At 47.6% G+C, this 15,381-nt stretch overlaps 1 protein-coding gene and 4 non-coding genes across 5 annotated transcripts in view; 4 read left to right on the forward strand and 1 right to left on the reverse strand.

The window, feature by feature from the left end:
- The window catches only part of ANGPTL6 (angiopoietin like 6), a 66,851-nt gene extending 58,136 nt beyond the window's left edge, over nt 1–8,715 (reverse strand). The window contains exon 1 of the mRNA XM_056570630.1: nt 8,668–8,715. The gene's annotated coding sequence lies outside the window, so the exon portion shown is untranslated. The remainder of the gene's footprint in view (nt 1–8,667) is intronic.
- Nucleotides 3,690–3,762, forward strand: TRNAK-CUU (transfer RNA lysine (anticodon CUU)). The gene has a single exon. It is a non-coding gene; the product is annotated as a tRNA-Lys (tRNA).
- On the forward strand, nt 6,905–6,977 carry TRNAK-CUU (transfer RNA lysine (anticodon CUU)). Its single transcript has one exon. It is a non-coding gene; the product is annotated as a tRNA-Lys (tRNA).
- A 2,298-nt stretch (nt 8,716–11,013) lies between the features above and the next one.
- TRNAI-UAU (transfer RNA isoleucine (anticodon UAU)) lies at nt 11,014–11,106 on the forward strand. The gene is given in 2 exon segments: nt 11,014–11,051; nt 11,071–11,106. It is a non-coding gene; the product is annotated as a tRNA-Ile (tRNA).
- A 3,634-nt stretch (nt 11,107–14,740) lies between these two features.
- Nucleotides 14,741–14,833, forward strand: TRNAI-UAU (transfer RNA isoleucine (anticodon UAU)). The gene is given in 2 exon segments: nt 14,741–14,778; nt 14,798–14,833. It is a non-coding gene; the product is annotated as a tRNA-Ile (tRNA).
- The last annotated feature ends 548 nt before the right edge of the window (nt 14,834–15,381 follow it).

The raw sequence follows: 15,381 nt of genomic DNA on the forward strand, positions 1-15,381 counted from the left end.
CACTCACTGTACCCTGAATATAATACTGCCACACAATGAACCCCTGAATATAATACTGCCAGAGACTGTACCCCTGAATAAAATACTGCCACATTGTATGTCCCTGAATATAATGCTGCCACACACTGTACCCCTGAATATATTACTGCCACACCCTGAATATAATACTGCCCCACACTGAACCCCTGAATATAATACTACCACACTGCACCCCTGAATATAATACTGCCACACACTGAACCCCTGAATATAGTACTGCCACACACTGTACCCCTGAATATTATACTGTCACACACTGTACCCCAGAATATAATACTGCCACACACTGTACCCCTGAATATAATACTGCCACACACTGTACCCCGGAATATAATACTGTCACACACTGTACCCCTCAATATAATACTACCACACACTGTACCCCCTGAATATAACACTGCCACATGCTGTACACCCTGAATACAATACTGCCACACACTGTACCCCCTGAATATATTACTGCCGCACGCTATGCCCCCGAATATATTCCTGCCACACGCTGTGCCCCTGAATATATTCCTGCTGCACGCTGTGCCCCTGAATATATTACTGCCGCACGATGTGCCCCTGAATATATTACTGCCGCACACTATGCCCCTGAATATATTAATATATAAAGGGGTACTCCGGCGCTAAGACATCTTATCCCCTATCCAAAGGATAGGGGTTAAGATGCCTTATCGTGGGGGTACTGCCGCTGGGGACCCCTGTGATCTTGCACGCAGCACCCCGTTATAATCAGTCTGACAGTTGTAACGCCCCCTCCCATAGGCTTGCATTGAGGGGCGGAGAATGATGTCACATGGGGGCGGGGCTGTGATATCACAATGCTCCGGCCCCTTGGTCGCCAGTAATCAGACCCAGAGCGAACGTGCTCCGGGGACTGATTGTAACAGGGTGCTGGGTGCAAGATCATGGGGGTCCCCAGCGGCAGGACCCCCGCGATCAGGCATCTTATCCCCTATCCTTTGGATAGGGGATAATATGTCTTAGCGTCGGAGTACCCCTTTAAAGCAACAGAAAGTGCCCCCCTATTAGCAGTGCCAGCTGGAATGTACCCATTAACAATTCTAGAGTGCCCCATTAAAGGGGTAAACCAGAGGGAAAAAAATGTTTGAATCAACTGGTGCCAGAAAGTTATACAGATTTGTAAATTATTTCTATGAAAAAATCTTAATCCTTCCAGTACTTATCAGCTGCTGTATACTACAGAGGAAATTGTGTAGTTCTTTCCAGTCTGACCACAGTGCTCTCTGCTGACACCACTGTCCATGTCAGGAACTGTGCAGAGTAGGAGAAAATCCCCATAGCAAACCACTCCTGCTCTGGACAGTTCCTGACATGGACAGAGGTGGCAGCAGAGAGCACTGTGGTCAGACTGGAAATAACTACACAACTTCTTAAGCATACCGCAGCTAATAAGTACTGGAAGGATTAAGATTATTAAATAGAAGTAATTTACAAATCTGTTTAACTTTCTGGCACCAGTTGATTTGAAAATCATTGGTTTTACACCAGAGTACCCCTTAAAGGGGTACTCCCGTAGGAAAAACTTTTTTTATTTATTTTTTTAATCAACTGGTGCCAGAAAGTTAAACAGATTTGTACATCACTTCTTTTAAAAAATCTTAATCCTTCCATTACTTTTTAGGGTCTGTATACTAAAGAGAAATCCAAAAAAGAAATGCATTTCCTCTGATGTCATGACCACAGTGCTCTCTGCTGACCTCTGCTTTCCATTTTAGGAACTGTCCAGAGTAGGACAAAATCCCCATAGCAAACATATGCTGCTCTGGACAGTTCCTAAAATGGACAGCAGAGGTCAGCAGAGAGCACTGTGGTCATGACATCAGAGGAAATGCATTTCTTTTTTGGACTTCTCCTTAGTATACAGCCCCTAAAAAGTACTGGAAGGATTAAGATTTTTTAATAGAAGTGATTTACAAATCTGTTTAACTTTCTGGCACCAGTTGATTAAAGAAAGAAAAAAGTTTTCCACAGGTGTACCCCTTTAACAGCTGCTGTATGCCCTGGAGAAAGTCATGTAGTCTATACAGTCAGACATGGTGCTCTCTGCTGACACCTCTGTCCATGTCACGAACTGCCCAGAGCAGAAGAGGTTTGCAAAAGGGATTTGTCCTGCTCTGGACAGTTCCTGACACACACAATACTTATTTCTTATCCTGTGAATAGGGGATAAGTGTTGGTGGTGGGTCAGTATTAGCTAACAATTCTTACTCTAGGTACAGAGATGTGGAATTCCTATCGCCCGACGCCCGGGACATGCAGTTCCGGGCGCCGAGCAGGTGAATTTTTCCGGCCCTTAGCCCGAAGCAGGCAGGCAGGCAGGCAAGCAAGCAGGCAGGCAAGCAGGCAGGCAGGCTGCAGCGCTCTGCAGTCTGTATGGATCGGGCTCCCAACTTGTGCTCCATACTCTGCAGCCCCCGGCTGTGGAAACTTGCGTCCTCCGAAGCAGAGCAGGGGGAGATGAGAAGCTGTCTCTCCCCTGCTCTGCCTTCTTAGACGTGCAAGGGGGAGATGAGGCGGCACGGCTTCTTGCTCCCTGTGCAGACCTGCGTCCTCTGCCTTCGCTCCCCCCCAGCTCTAGCTTTGGAGAGCTGAGGGGAGGAGCGGTCGCACGTCTGCACGGGGCGCAAGTTTCATACCGCCGATAATAACTAGCAAGCGGCGCTCAGAGGGGTGTATGGAGCGGGCTCCGGACCCCTGCCCGCTCCATATTCTACAGCCCCCGGCTGTTCCCAGCAGTATGTATGGAGCGGGCTCCGGACTCGTGCCCACTCCATACTCTGCAGCCCCAGGCTGATCTTAGTAGCCGTGAGCCGCCGCTAATAGCCAGCATGCGGCGATCGCTGTGGCTGGCTATTAACCCTTTAGATCGCCGCTGTCAAAGCTGACAGCGGCGTCTAAAGGGACATGTGAATGCTCCCTGGTGGGCTAGTGGGGTGGATCGCCCCCCCCCCCCTCGCAGCGCGATTGTGAGGGGACGATCCGCTATGGAGGTAGTATCAGGACTTACCTCTGTTCCCTGCTGTCCCGCGGCTCTGTCATTGATAGATCCTGGCTGGACCAGGCTCTATCAATGGATCATAGAGCACACAGATCAATGGAGTTCAATAGAACTCTATTCATCTGTATGAGGAATCTAATGATTCCTCCTATAAGTCTAATAAAGTGTAAAAAAAAAAAAAAAAAGTTTATAAAAAATTATAGAATTAAAAATTATAGAAATCTAGTATCGCTGTGATCAGGTGACCTAAAGTATCAAAATAACATGTTATCTCAACCACAAGGTAAATGGCGTAGAAAAGAAAACCACCAAATCTGCAAAATTATCTTTTACTATTTCAATTTCACCACCTATTTTTTGGTTCAGAGAATATGTTATTGAAAAATTAAAAGGTATCATTATAGTAGGTATTTATGGCTATTATAGGGCGAGGAGGAAAAAAAAGAGAGTGTAAAAGCGAAAATTGGCCAGGACAAGTGGATCGTCATGAGTAGATTTTGCTCCATTTTAGTCCGGTGGACAAGTAGTTTTTTTAATAAAATTTCCACACCCCTGAGGTAATGCAGCAATGCCAAAATAAACCCTCACAGGACCAGTGGCACTTTCTCTTAAAGAGACAGTAGCCCGGCTAGCTCAGTCGGTAGAGCATGAGACTCTTAATCTCAGGGTTGTGGGTTCGAGCCCCACGTTGGGCGATAATTGTTTTTATTTGATTTGTCTATTTTTGGAAAGAAACAGGAGCAGATCCCAACAGAGAAACACAGCTAAACTTTTAACAAAACTTTTAGCAAAACACATATGGGGAGGGTATTTATCATTGTCTTTAGAGCTGTTTTTGTGTGTAGATTTGTCTCACATTTGGCGCAGCACTGCACTTCAGGCTTTTTTTTGTACCTTTTTGGTTTACACTTTTTTTTTTAATTAAAAGTGTGTACAGACCAGCTGTTGAGGTTAGTCTTATGCAGTGGTAATGAATTCATCAACCGAGACTTTTTGTCAAAAGGCTCAAAACCACCGAAAAGTCTCAAAGCTACACCAGCCCAGACTCAGCTCAGCTTTTTGGTTTATGTGAAGAGAGAAATTTCAGAAAATGTCACCTGCGCAAAAAGTCATCAAAAGTTCTGTGACCATTTAATAGATGCACCGGGGGAATATTATCTTCCATATCCTGCACATTGCACTTTTTGTAATAAGTGAACAAGCTTGTGGATAAAATGGACATTTAAATGCAATCCCTATTGAAGTGTCTTTTTTTTAGAATTGGTCTATGGAGCTAAAGTATACGGAGCCTCTGGCTAGACACTAGGGAGCCACCCTCTGGAGCTTCACACCTACGTTCATTTTTTGATTGTATGATGTTCCAATTCACAATGCCAGCCAGAGTGCCCCTATGATCAGTGCCAGAGTGCCCCTATCATCAGTGCCAGAGTGCCCCTATCATCAGTGCCAGAGTGCCCCTATCATCAGTGCCAGAGTGCCCCTATCATCAGTGCCAGAGTGCCCCTATCATCAGTGCCAGAGTGCCCCTATCATCAGTGCCAGAGTGCCCCTATCATCAGTGCCAGAGTGCCCCTATCATCAGTGCCAGAGTGCCCCTATCATCAGTGCCAGAGTGCCCCTATCATCAGTGCCAGAGTGCCCCTATCATCAGTGCCAGAGTGCCCCTATTATTAGTGCCAGAGTGCCCCTATCATCAGTGCCAGAGTGCCCCTATTATTAGTGCCAGAGTGCCCCTATCATCAGTGCCAGAGTGCCCCTATCATCAGTGCTAGAGTGCCCCTATCATCAGTGCTAGAGTGCCCCTATCATCAGTGCCAGAGTGCCCCTATCATCAGTGCCAGAGTGCCCCTATCATCAGGGCCAGAGTGCCCCTATCATCAGTGCCAGAGTGCCCCTATCATCAGTGCCAGAGTGCCTCTATCATCAGTGCCAGAGTGCCCCTATTATCAGTGCCAGAGTGCCCCTATTATTAGTGCCAGAGTGCCCCTATCATCAGTGCCAGAGTGCCCCTATCATCAGTGCCAGAGTGCCCCTATCATCAGTGCCAGAGTGCCCCTATCATCAGTGCCAGAGTGCCCCTATCATCAGTGCCAGAGTGCCCCTATCATCAGTGCCAGAGTGCCCCTATCATCAGTGCCAGAGTGCCCCTATCATCAGTGCCAGAGTGCCCCTATCATCAGTGCCAGAGTGCCCCTATCATCAGTGCCAGAGTGCCTCTATTATCAGTGCCAGAGTGCCCCTATTATTAGTGCCAGAGTGCCCCTATCATCAGTGCCAGAGTGCCCCTATCATCAGTGCCAGAGTGCCCCTATCATCAGTGCCAGAGTGCCCCTATCATCAGTGCCAGAGTGCCCCTATCATCAGTGCCAGAGTGCCCCTATCATCAGTGCCAGAGTGCCTCTATCATCAGTGCCAGAGTGCCCCTATTATCAGTGCCAGAGTGCCCCTATTATTAGTGCCAGAGTGCCCCTATCATCAGTGCCAGAGTGCCCCTATTATCAGTGCCAGAGTGCCCCATCATCAGTGCCAGAGTGCCCCTATTATTAGTGCCAGAGTGTCCCTATCATCAGTGCCAGAGTGCCCCTATTATTAGTGCCAGAGTTCCCCTATTATCAGTGCCAGAGTGCCCCATCATCAGTGCCAGAGTGCCCCTATTATTAGTGCCAGAGTGCCCCTATCATCAGTGCCAGAGTGCCCCTATTATTAGTGCCAGAGTGCCCCTATTATCAGTGCCAGAGTGCCCCTATCATCAGTGCCAGAGTGCCCCTATTATCAGTACCGGAGTACCCCCGTCAGTACCAGAGTGCCCCATCATCAGTGCCAGTGTTCCCTATTATCAGTGCCAGAGTGCCCCTATTGGCTGGACTAGGCTCTATCAATGGATCACAGAGCACACAGATCAATGGAGTTCAATAGAACTCTATTCATCTGTATGAGGAATCTAATGATTCCTCCTATAAGTCTAATAAAGGGGAAAAAAAAAGTTTTAATAAAAGTTTAAAAAAACACACATTAACCCTTCCATGTTAAAAGTTCAAATCCCCCCCTTTTCCTATATAAAAACATGTAAACATAATAAAAATAAACATATTTAGTATCGCTGCGTGTGTAATTGTACGACCTATTAAAATATAACATTATGTATCCCGTACGGTAAATGTAAAAAAAAAATACCAAACCACAGAATTGCAATTTTTATAATATCATAGAAAAAAAAAGTAAAAAAGTGATTAAAAAGTCAGATCAATACCAAAATGGTACAGATACAAAAAAACTGATTATGGCGCAAAAAATTAGCCCTCATACAGCCTGGTATGCGGAAAAAAAATAAAGCTACAGGGGTCAAAAAATGGCAAATAATAAAATTCAAAAAAAGTTCAGAATTTGTTTTAAATTAGTAAAACATGACGTAAATTATAGAAATCTAGTATTACTGTAATCAGGCGACCTAAAGTATAAAACTAACATGTTATCTCAACCACAAGGTAAATGGTGCAAAAAAGAAAAACACCAAATCTGCAAAATTATCTTTTACTATTTCAATTTCACTTCACCTAATATATATTTTTTGGTTCGGAGAATATGTTATTGAAAAATTAAAAGGCGTCATTATAGTAGGTAGTTATGGCTATTATAGGGCGAGGAGGAAAAAATCTGAGCGTAAAAGCGAAAATTGGCCGGACAAGTGGATCGTCATGAAGGACAAGTAGATTTTGCTCCATTTTAGTCCCGTGGACAAGTAGTTTTTTTAGAAAATTTCCACACCCCTGAGGTAATACAGTAATGCCAAAATAAACCCTCCCACGACCAGTGACATGTTCTCTTAAAGAGACAGTAGCCCGGCTAGCTCAGTCGGTAGAGCATGAGACTCTTAATCTCAGGGTCGTGGGTTCGAGCCCCACGTTGGGCGAAAAGTTTTAGCATTTTAAGGATCAATTAAAGGAATACCAGAATGTATTATTTTTCTTTTTTTAAGCAGCGGTGATAACGGAGTTTTCACTGGGAAGTGTAGGGTTACACTGCTGACAATGGTTTCTAGACTTTTAGGGGGAAACAACACTAGTGAGGAACCATTAATTTGTATGGGATTACGGTTTGCAATGCGCACTTCTCCTCACCTGTCGGCAGTTTCTTTTTATTGTTATTTTAATTTAAATGTTATACATTAGTTATAACACATAAACAGTGGTCCCTCAACATACGATGGTAATCCGTTCCAAATGGACCATCGTTTGTTGAAACCATCGTATGTTGAGGGATCCGTGCAATGTAAAGTATAGGACAGTGGTCTACAACCTGCGGACCTCCAGATGTTGCAAAACTACAAAACCCAGCATGCCCGGACAGCCAACGGCTGTCCGGGCATGCTGGGAGTTGTAGTTTTGCAACATCTGGAGGTCCGCAGGTTGAAGACCACTGGTATTGGAGGTTATACTCACGTGTGCCCGCCGCCCTGTATGTCGCCTTCCATCGCTGTCGCCGCATCGCTTGATGTCCCTGACGCTCCGGTAAGGCCTCTGCTTCCCCGGCATCCTCGCTCTCCGTCGCCGCCATCACGTCGCTGCGCACGCCGCTCCAATTGGATGACGGGACGGCGTGCGCAGCGACGTGATGACGACTATAGAGTGTGCCGACGATGCAGGGGATCCCGAAGAAGACGCTCCGGAGCCCCGAGGACAGGTAAGTGATCGTCAGCGGACCACATGGGGCACCGTAAACAGCTATCCGGTGGCAGCTGAAGCAGTCTGCCCTGCCGGATAGCCGTTTATGCGATGGCCCCGACATACAAAAGCATCGTATGTTGATGCTGCCTCTGAGAGGCCATCGTATGTTGAAATGATCGTATGTCGGGGCCGTCGTAGGTCGAGGGGTCACTTTACTAAGATGGTAACAAGCAAAACTCTGGTTTCAGTAAGGTATCACTATTGGTTGATGTAGATTCCCACAGAAACAAGTCATTGGCCCTCATTTACTATGGCCAATCCGACAGCATTTGTCGGGTTTATGTTGTCGCACATTGGGAGAGATTTATCAAAACCTGTGCAAAGGAAAAGTTGTCTAGTTGCCCATAGCAACCAATCAGATCGCTTCTTTCATTTTTAACAAGGCCTCTGCAAAAGGAAAGAAGCGATCTGATTGGTTGCTATGGGCAACTGGGCAACTTTTCCTTTGCACAGGTTTTGATAAATCTCTTCCATTGTCTGTGCCAGGGCGCAGACAATGTGCGACATGTTGCGACACTCATTCCCGAACCACCCGACTCGGCTTGCTGAAAAGCCTAAAAAGGGGCGTTCCCTGACAAAAACCTTACTTTCACACATATTTACCAATTTTCCCGACCACATTACTCGGGTTTTGTGTTGTTTTTTAACCGGCAGCTGCAAGCTATTGCAAAAAACGTGTTCAAGTTTGTGCAAACTATTTCCCAAACCAGGGAGCCTCCAGTTGTTGCAAAACTACACCTCTCAGCATGCCCGAACCGGCAAAGGCTGTCCGGGCATGCTGGGAGTAGTAGTTTCAAAACAGCTGGAGGCACCCTGCTTGAAAAACACTGAGCAAAGTGCGCAGGGAGGAAAATAAAACATTAAAATTTTGCTCACCTAGTCCCATGCGCTTTGGAGTTTCCTCTCTTCTTAGTACAGTAGGACCTTTCCCTTTTCAGCCAATCACTGGCCGCAGTGGTGTCACGTGTCAAGCCAGTGATTGGCTGATGGGGAAAGGTCTTGTTCTGCAGTAATACACTAGCATTCCCAGGTCCCGTGGAAGATTTGAAATCCGCTCGGGAAACCCAGTGTATTGCTGCAGTACAAGAATACAAGAATGTGACAGGAGGGGGGGGAGAGGGTAATGTGACAGGAGGGGGGGGGAGAGGGGAATGTGACAGGAGGGGGGGGAGGGGAATGTGACAGGAGGAGGGGGGAGAGGGGAATGTGACAGGAGGGGGGGGGAGGGGAATGTGACAGGAGGGGGGGGAGAGGGTAATGTGACAGGAGGGGGGAGGGGAATGTGACAGGAGGGGGGGAGAGGGGAATGTGACAGGAGGGGGGGGAGAGGGGAATGTGACAGGAGGAGGGGGGAGAGGGGAATGTGACAGGAGGAGGGGGGAGAGGAATGTGACAGGAGGAGGGGGGAGAGGGGAATGTGACAGGAGGGGGGGAGAGGGGAATGTGACAGGAGGAGGGGGGAGAGGGGAATGTGACAGGAGGGGGGGGAGAGGGGAATGTGACAGGAGGGGGGGGAGAGGGGAATGTGACAGGAGGGGGGGGGGAGGGGAATGTGACAGGAGGAGGGGGGAGAGGGGAATGTGACAGGAGGGGGGGAGAGGGGAATGTGACAGGAGGAGGGGGGAGAGGGGAATGTGACAGGAGGGGGGGGAGGGGAATGTGACAGGAGGGGGGGGGAGAGGGTAATGTGACAGGAGGGGGGGGGGAATGTGACAGGAGGGGGGGAGAGGGGAATGTGACAGGAGGGGGGGGAGAGGGGAATGTGACAGGAGGAGGGGGGAGAGGGGAATGTGACAGGAGGAGGGGGGAGAGGAATGTGACAGGAGGAGGGGGGAGAGGGGAATGTGACAGGAGGGGGGGGGAGAGGGGAATGTGACAGGAGGGGGGGAGAGGGGAATGTGACAGGAGGAGGGGGGAGAGGGGAATGTGACAGGAGGGGGGGGAGAGGGGAATGTGACAGGAGGGGGGGGAGAGGGGAATGTGACAGGAGGAGGGGGGAGAGGGGAATATGACAGGAGGGGGGGGAGAGGGGAATGTGACAGGAGGGGGGGAGAGGAATGTGACAGGAGGGGGGGGGAGGAATGTGACAAGAGGGGGGGAGAGGGGAATGTGACAGGAGGGGGGGGGAGGGTAATGTGACAGGAGGGGGGGAGAGGGGAATGTGACAGGAGGGGGGGAGAGGGGAATGTGACAGGAGGGGGGGGGAGAGGGGAATGTGACAGGAGGAGGGGGGAGAGGGGAATGTGACAGGAGGGGGGGGGGGGAGAGGGGAATGTGACAGGAGGGGGGGAGAGGAATGTGACAGGAGGGGGGGGAGAGGAATGTGACAAGAGGGGGGGAGAGGGGAATGTGACAGGAGGGGGGGGGAGGGGAATGTGACAGGAGGGGGGGGAGAGGGGAATGTGACAGGAGGGGGGGAGAGGGGAATGTGACAGGAGGGGGGGGGAGAGGGGAATGTGACAGGAGGGGGGGGGAGGGGAATGTGACAGGAGGAGGGGGGAGAGGGGAATGTGACAGGAGGGGGGGAGAGGGGGATGTGACAGGAGAGGGGGGAGAGGAATGTGACAATGGGGATGTGACGGGGGGGGGGAGAGGGGAATGTGACGGGGGGGAGGGGAATGTGGCAAGGGGGATGTGACAGGAGGGGGGGGGGAGAGGGGAATGTGATAGAGGGGGAGAGGAATGTGACAAGGGGGATGTGACAGGAGGGGGGGAGAGGGGAATGTGACGGGGGGGGGGGGAGGAATGTGACAAGGGGGATGTGACAGGAGGGGGGGGGGAGCGGAATGTGACAAGGGGGATGTGACAGGAGGGGGGGGGGTTGGTAATGTGCTTTCTGTTTGCTGGAGCCATAATCTCTTTCTTTTCTCACTCTCCCGCGCTTCTGAGTGGAATGAATTCTAACAGGAATCTTGTCAGAATCCAAGAAGGATTCTGCTGCGACATTATAACTCGGATGCGACATTGTGCGGCACTCACATGCGACACATTAGTAAATATGTGTGAATAGCCCTAGATATCAGTGGGAAAAAAGAAAAAATACAACCTGGAAAACTGAGTAAATGAGGATCATTATATGGCCACTGTATAGGATTCTGCAGGTACCTGGCTGATTATAGCTCAGTGCTTGATCCTTCCATATATGAATCATTTATGATAAGAATTTGGGACTTGTTTGGATATTCCCATAAAAAAAACTCCATTTCCATCAGGAGAACAGCTGCTCCAGTGGCGCAATCGGTTAGCGTGCGGTACTTATATGACAGTAACTGATGAGCGATGCCGAGGTTGTGAGTTCGAGCCTCACCTGGAGCACATTGTTTTACAAAAATCCCTTTGTTTACAATATTACCCTACCAAAATATATAGGTGCTCTTAGATTTATCTACTCCGATTGCTAAAAAGTATGCATTTTTGACAGAATTTGTTTCACAGTTTTTTGGGGGTTTTTTTGCCCTACAATTTGCAAGTTGAATTATGTGTATATGTATGTATGTATGTATATATATTTACATAGTTACATGTATCTTAACTTGTTGGGGACCAAGGACATCCCGGCACTTAAAGGGGTACTCTGCTGCTCAGCGTTCGGAACAAACTGTTCTGAACGCCGGAGCCGTGCGCTCGTGACGTCATAGCCCCTCCCCTCATGATGTCACGCCCCGCACCCTCAATGCAAGTCTATGGGAGGGGGCGTGACAGCCGTCACGCCCCCTCCCATAGACTTGCATTGAGGGTGCGGGGCGTGACATCATGAGGGGAGGGGCTATGACGTCACGAGCGCTCGGCGCCAGCTCCAGCGTTCGGAACAGTTTGTTCCAAACGCTGAGCAGCGGAGTACCCCTTTAACCCCTTAAGGACGCAGGACGTAAATGTACGTCCTGGTGCGGTGGTACTTAACGCACCAGGACGTACATTTACGTCCTAAGCATAACCGCGGGCATCGGAGCGATGCCCGTGTCATGCGCGGCTGATCCCGGCTGCTGATCGCAGCCAGGGACCCGCCGGCAATGGCCGACGCCCGCGATCTCGCGGGCGTCCGCCATTAACCCCTCAGGTGCCGGGATCAATACAGATCCCGGCATCTGCGGCAGTGCGCGATTTGAATGAATGATCGGATCGCCCGCAGCGCTGCTGCGGGGATCCGATCATTCATAACGCCGCACGGAGGTCCCCTCTCCTTCCTCCGTCCAGCTCCCTGCGTCTCCTGCTCTGCTCTTTGATCGAGCAGACCAGAGCAGGAGATCGCCGATAACACTGATCTGTTCTATGTCCTATACATAGAACAGATCAGTATTAGCAATCATGGTATTGCTATGAATAGTCCCCTATGGGGACTATTCAAGTGTAAAAAAAAATGTAAAAAAATGTAAAAGTAAAAAAAAGGTGAAAAATCCCCTCCCCCAATAAAAAAGTAAAACGTCCGTTTTTTTCCTATTTTACCCCCAAAAAGCGTAATTTTTTTTATAGACATATTTGGTATCGCCGCGTGCGTAAATGTCCGAACTATTAAAATAAAATGTTAATGATCCCGTACGGTGAACGGCGTGAACGGAAAAAAAAAGTCCAAAATTCCTACTTTTTTAATACATTTTATTAAAAAATTTTTTATAAAAAATGTATTAAAAGTTTTTATATGCAAATGTGGTATAAAAAAAAAGTACAGATCATGGCGCAAAAAATGAGCCCCCATACCGCTGCTTATACGGAAAAATAAAAAAGTTAGAGGTCATCAAAATAAAGGGATTATAAACGTACTAATTTGGTTAAAAAGTTTGTGATTTTTTTTAAGCGCAACAATAATAGAAAAGTATATAATAATGGGTATCATCGCATTGACCCTCAGAATAAAGAACACGTCATTTTTACCATAAATTGTACGGCGTGAAAGCGAAATCTTCCAAAATTAGCAAAATTGCGTTTTTCGTTTTAATTTCCCCACAAAAATAGTGTTTTTTGGTTGCGCCATACATTTTATGATATAATGAATTATGTCATTACAAAGGACAACTGGTCGCGCAAAAAACAAGCCCTCATACTAGTCTGTGGATGAAAATATAAAAGAGTTATGATTTTTAGAAGGCGAGGAGGAAAAAATGAAAACGTAAAAATTTAATTGTCTGAGTCCTTAAGGCCAAAATGGGCTGAGTCCTTAAGGGGTTAAGGACAAAGGGTGTACATGTATGCCCTGGTCCCGTTACCAGGGTTTGAAGCGCGCTCACGAGCGGAGAACGCTTCAAACCCCGTGGGTCCCAATTGCTATCAGCAGCCAGGACCCCAAGTAAATGCCGGGCACCACCAAAATTGTGCATTTTTGGTCCCTTCATATACCATTAAAAACATTTTCATAAAAAGCGATCAAAAAGTTCCATCAAAACAAAAATGGTACCGATAAAAACTACAGACCACGGCGCAAAAAAATTGTCCTCATATAGCTCCGTATGCGGACAAATAAAAGTTATAGGGGTCAGAAGATGACAATTTTAAACATACAAATTTTGGTGCTTGCATTTATAATTTTTTTAAAGTAGTAAAATTAAATAAAATAAAAACTATATAAATTGGGTATCCTTGTAACCATATGGACCTACAGAATAAAGAGAAGGTGTCATTTTTACTGAAAAGGGCACAGTAGAAACAGAGTAGAAACAGAAGCCCCCAAAAGTTACAAAATGGCATTTTATTTTTTAGTTTACGCCACAAAAAATTTTTTTTTGTTTCACCGTAGATTTTGTGGTGACGCAAAAAACAAGCCCTTATATCGGTCCCCAAAATTGAAAGCGTTATGATTTTTAGAAGGGGAGGAGGAAAAAACTAAAGTGAAAAAACAAAAATTGGCCTGGTCCTTAAAGGGGAACTCTGGTGGAAACAAGTAGAAAACAAATGTTTTCAAATCAACTGGTGTCTGAAAGTTAAACAGATTTGTAAATTACTTCTATTAAAAAATCTTTATCCTTCTGGTACTTATCAGCTGCTGTATTAAACAGAGACATTTGTGAATTTCTTTCCAGTCTGTGCTCTCTGCTGACACCTCTGTCCATGTCAGGAATTGTCCAGATTAGAATCATATCCCCATAGAAAACCTCTCCTGCTCTGGACAGTTCCTGACCTGGACAAAGGTGTCAGTAGAGAGCACTGTGGTCAGACTGGAAAGAAATTCACAAATTTCTCTGTAGTATACATCAGCTGATAAGTACTGGAAAGGTTAAGATTTTTATATATAAGTATTTTACAAATCTGTTTCTTGCACCAGTTGATTTGAAATTTTTTTTTTCCACCGGAGTTCCCTTTAAGGGTACGTTCAGACGAGCGGATTTACAGCATATGTTACGCTGCAGATCCGCCGCTGAAGGACCTCTGTATTGTGGCTTTACATGTGTTGGCTTGGATCGGCAATTTGCCGCTATGTGCAGACACACTGAAGCGATGTGCGAGTCGCTGCGCATGCGGGGTGTACTTGCACACATCGCGGCCACTCCTCCTGCTCAATGTGCTAGGCCGAGAGCTGCCGCAATATGTGAGTATACTGCACATGCGCGCGGCGACTCGCACATGGCAGTGTGTCTGCTCCTAGCGGCATATTGCCGCTCTGAGCAGGCACCTGTAAAGGCAGCATACAGAGGTCCTTCGCAAACGAATCCGCAGCGTAAGACGCGCGGAGAATCCGATCATCTGAACGTACCCTAAGGGTACGTTCAAACGAGCGGATTTGCAGCGTATCTTACGCTGCAGATCCGCTGCTGAAAGACCTCTGTATGGTGCCCTTAAATGTGCCTGCTCGGAGCAGCAATACGCTTCTACGAGCAGACACACTGCAATGTTTGAGTAGCATGTGCAGTATACTCGCATATTGGGGCAGCTCTCGGCCTAGCACATTGAGCAGGGCAAGCGGCCGCAATGTGTGCAAGTACACTGCACATATCGCCGTGTGTCAGCTTGGTAAACAGCTGCTCCAGTGGCGCAATCGGTTAGCGCGCGGTACTTATATGACAGTAACTGATGAGCAATGCCGAGGTTGTGAGTTCGAGCCTCACCTGGAGCACATTGTTTTACAAAAATCCCTTTGTTTACAATATTACCCTACCAAAATATATAGGTGCTCTTAGATTTATCTACTCCGATTGCTAAAAAGTATGCATTTTTGACAGAATTTGTTTCACAGTTTTTTGGGTTTTTTTGCCCTACAATTTGCAAGTTGAGTTATGTGTATATGTATATATTTACATGTATCTTAACTTGTTGGGAACCAAGGGTATACAGGTACGCCCTTGCATGCCGGTACTTAAAGGGGTACTTCGCTGCTCAGCGTTTGGAACAAACTGTTCTGAATGCCGGAGCCGGGCGCTTGTGACGTCATAGCCCCTCCCCTCATGATGTCACGCCTCGCACCCTCAATGCAAGTCTATGGGAGGGGGCGTGACAGCCATCACGCCCCCTCCCATAGACTTGCATTGAGGGGACGGGGCGTGACGTCACACGGGGATGGAGTCGTGACGTCACGAACTTCCGTTCCCGTGGTCGGGACCCAGACCATCCAGCGCTTCCGGACCAGAAACAGGTGGGTGCCGCATGCTATATTGCGGGGGTCCC

Source organism: Hyla sarda, chromosome 4, assembly GCF_029499605.1.
Source record: "Hyla sarda isolate aHylSar1 chromosome 4, aHylSar1.hap1, whole genome shotgun sequence".
In the NCBI taxonomy this organism is placed as follows: Eukaryota; Metazoa; Chordata; class Amphibia; order Anura; family Hylidae; genus Hyla; species Hyla sarda.